This window comes from Ochlerotatus camptorhynchus, unplaced genomic scaffold, assembly GCF_037179485.1.
Source record: "Ochlerotatus camptorhynchus isolate MF236.1 unplaced genomic scaffold, CSIRO-AGI_Acam_v1.1 ptg000406l, whole genome shotgun sequence".
Lineage (NCBI taxonomy): Eukaryota > Metazoa > Arthropoda > Insecta > Diptera > Culicidae > Ochlerotatus > Ochlerotatus camptorhynchus.
Window position 1 is genome coordinate 2,011,665 of NW_027040892.1, and position 4,202 is coordinate 2,015,866.

The following is a 4,202-nucleotide window of genomic DNA, read 5'->3' on the forward strand; positions in this document are numbered from 1 at the left end:
TATTTGTGCAGATTCAGATTGAATCACACTCGATATTGACACCTGCCAGAAAACTCGGTCAGGATTAATCCGAGAGTAATTTCGAATACCACCAGTGAAACCATTAGGATAAACAATCTCCCTTATAAAACATGTACGTTATTGACGTTTCCACCTGTAGCAGTCTTTATTTCCATCCACCAGCACTTTATTGCAACAATTTAGATCCGTATAACCGTTTTGCAAGAAATTTAAGCCAATTTATGATGGTTATTAATTTTAATTCCCGTGAAAATCCTCCCACCTTGCTGGCCTTCTGCTCTGTGGTTTTATCCATCCAGCCTTCCTCCGCTGCGTTTTACGAGTGAATGTAGAAAGGAAAAGTTTCAACCACAGCCCTCCAGCCTGCCGCAAATCTAAACCGCAACACTTTCCCCCACATATGGCCATTTTCACACGCATTTTCATCCGCGATTTGTCGCCACTCCTGCTCTTTTTGCCCGGTCTGGAAGAAGCTGTTGCGGTGGAGGAAGGTGGAAAGTTATGCGGTCGGAATGTGTTAATCATAATTAATGGGCTTTAGACGAGGATTGATGTGGTTCATTCGCCGCGTTGCCTGGGAAGGAGAGCTGCTGGTGAGTGTGGGTGTGTGTCTGTGTGTGTGTGTGTGTGTGCTGCACGCATACGTTTGTGCTGTGCAAGTGTGATAAATGCCCCCGTTGGGAAAATTGTGAAATATTTCACTAATGCTAGTCGTTAAGAAGCATCCGTCAGGTAGAAGAGGACGAAAAAAAAAATGTTTAAAACGAGCTATTATCTCGGTGGGCTGGGTCCTTCCCTGTCCCAAGAGGAGCAACCGGAATGATGAAATAGACACTTGCCAATAAATCGTGTTTATGCGGTGTGTCTCCAAATCACAGGTAGCATTTATGCAAAATTACCTTCCTCCATTCGACACAGCCTTCCGATGGAATTACCTTCACAAAAGTCACACAGTTCTCTTTCGGAGAAAAACCCAGACGACGACGGTCACAAATCATGATTTCATTTTGGATGACCCATTTCTCGCCTGCTTTTACAAACGAACGACATTCGCTTCCATAAATCAGTTCGATTTAATTTCCTGTACTCTTGACGATGGTGACGACTGTTGACTGCAGCTTCCGAAGAAGGTATTTCCCACAGTGGTGATTGGATTCCACTCGGCAAAAATAGAACTCTATGGACCTCCATGATAGACGCAGTTAGGACGTTTTTAGAGACAGCCCGAAAGTGACGAATGATTGAAGGGGAAATAATAAGAATACCGGATCGTGTCAAATCAATTTCCTCCCCCAGTCAACGATGGTGAATAAGTAGGTACACAGGCTTGGGAAAGCATTTTTGTGAGCTGCTGGAAATGACATTTGAAGATGATTTGAAAGAATATCAAATTCTACGAAAGATCGGTGGAATGGGTAAGACTTATTTGAAAGGTATAAAATTTGTGGAATTCTGCGGAAAAGTTTCAACCAAGCGATTCCAATAAGCATCAAGAATAACATCATCTAGATGCTAAAAAACTTCCCAACATACTTAGCAGGCCACCATTCAAAGTAATGAACTGCGCAGGCAGCAGAAACAAAAACCATCCTCACGTGTTCCATTAGTAGATCTCATTAGCAAACGGATAGATTATGCTACCAATTGCCTTTGTAACAAAGTAACCAAATCGATGTCACTGCATTGTTGACACTAGAACGGACAAGATGTACAACGATATACACTCGTACCAGTATCCGTTTTATTTGAAGGTTTGTTAAATCCAATATCCCTGTGTTGTTGAATTTATCCATTCATACCCTCCCACAGGACTTCTCTGTCCAACCATCGAAGTACCCGTCAACGCATCCAAATCCGCTTCGAAGAAAACACCCATTAGTCAACATCCGCACCGGTATCCGGAACCTCTTTGCCGAGTACTGTTCCAGCAGCACAATCCATGGAGTATCATACATCGGTTCCCACGAGCGAACATTTTGGGAACGGTTCTGGTGGATTTTGATGCTGGTCCTGTCGCTGTACGGCTGTGTGGGTCTCATCGGGAACATCTACCACAAGTGGGACCACAAACCGGTCATCCTGAGCTTCAACGAGGAACCTACCTCGGTTTGGGAGATCCCGTTCCCGGCCATCACCATCTGCCCAGAGAGCAAGTTTCGTCCGGAGTGTTTAAATTTTACCACTGCGTATGATCAGATTTTCGGGAACGAAACCGTTGATCTCAGTGAAGAGGAGTGTGTAAATTGAATGGTTTGTCATTTGAGAAAGTGATGTTGATTTGGAACAAATTCTTCTAGGATTCAAACGATGCTGAGTTTGCTGCAGGTGTGTGATAGGATGTACTCGCATGATCGCTATCAGCAATTGTTGAAACAGTACCACTTGAAGCAGGACATCGTTCATAAGCTCTACGAAATCAGTCCCGGACGAAGCCAGGATTTGCTAATCCAATGCCGTATGAGCATCTACTCCTGCATGGATTCGTTCAAAGAAACCGTAACCGACGAAGGCATCTGCTACACGTTCAACCTGATCCCAGAGCGAGAAATGTTCCGCAAGGACCACTTGCACGATAATTACGATTACTACAGTAGCCTACATCCGTATTCGAATTGGTCGTTGGATGAGGGTTACAAGTCCAACGCTGAACTTCGAACCTATCCGAGTTGAGTGTTCGGTTCCGGATTCGAAGCTGGGCTCTACATGCAACTAAAGATGCCCAAGAGCTACGATGAGTATCACTGCCGAGAAGCGTTAGGTTTCAAAATCCTCCTCCACTCTCCAGCTGAATACCCGGTCATATCCAGGAAGTTCATTCGTCTTACCTACAATCACGAAGTCACCATGGCGCTCAAACCCCAAGTGACAACCATTTCCAATGCTCTCCGTAGTTATACTCCCGAAAAACGGCAGTGCTTCTTCAGTAATGAGCGCAAGCTGGAGTTTTTCGCCATCTACAATCAGGCTAACTGTGAACTAGAATGTCTCACCAATCACACACTACATCTTTGCGGATGCGTTCGTTTTTCTATGCCTTATACCAAGGGTACCAAAGTCTGCGAAGCTTTCCAACTGAAATGTGCAATTCAAGCGGAGAACGAAATTCAACAGCTGATCGCAACCGAGGGAATCCAGAAGAAAACAGCAACTAGTGATCACTGCTACTGCTTACCGGCTTGCAACTCGGTCGATTTCGATCCGGAAATGACACAGACCAAGTACAATCATGCCAGGTCTTTCCAGCTGCGATACAAATCCCAAATTCCGGACGATATTCTGGAGAGGGTCAATAAGTAAGATCTTGGTGAGGTTTGAAACACTCGAAACAACTTCCTTTAATTTCAGCAACAACTTTGCCAAGTTGGGAATCTACTTCAAGCACGTCCAGTACTTGGCCCTGAAGCGAAGTGAACTGTTTGGTTGGACGGACTTCATTGCCAACTGCGGAGGAGTGTTGGGGCTCTGCATGGGGGTTAGTTTGCTCAGTTTGGCCGAACTGCTGTACTACTGCCTGATGAGGCCGATCCAGCTGCTGCGGACCTATCACAACCAGAGTGCTGATGGAACTGCTGTCATGGCCGTTCAACCAACATCGTAAATGGGATTCTATTGAGTAGTGCGATCAATAAAAAAAAATGGTGTGGTTGTGTACAAAAAACGACCGCATGGTTGACGTAGACTACGTTAAGCTGTGTAGTGAAATTCTCGTGCATTTTTCTATATATTGATTTAAAATACAATAGAAGTAACCTATGCTTTCGGTCCTATATACATATTTTGTATTTCCTACTTAGTAATACTTGGTTAAATTCAGGACCTCATAAAAATGCGAATACATATTTTATTATATTTGGTTCCTAAATTACAATCACATATGAGTAAGGCTTTCTTCAGGTGATTCATTGAAGCGTTCAAAAATGACCGTCATGATGGCTGATATTCCCTATCACTTCAAGATTTCTAGGACACAAATCTTGTATCGATATCGATACATGTGTGTAACTAAATGGATCGATAACTAAATGGAGGGATTTCAAGCTAAAATGTTCTTATCACGTAATTTATGGATGGCCCTAATTTTACTTCCAAGGCTGTGTCGCAATGGGTGAGTTAAATTTATCTCGTGGTTAAAAGTGACAGATGAGTTATCGAATGACTCTGCTATACGAGCGTGGTTACTT

General features: G+C 43.6%; 1 pseudogene; it reads left to right on the forward strand.

The window, feature by feature from the left end:
• The first annotated feature begins 1,908 nt into the window (after nucleotides 1-1,908).
• On the forward strand, nucleotides 1,909-3,619 carry LOC135710912 (pickpocket protein 28-like; annotated as a pseudogene).
• The last annotated feature ends 583 nt before the right edge of the window (nucleotides 3,620-4,202 follow it).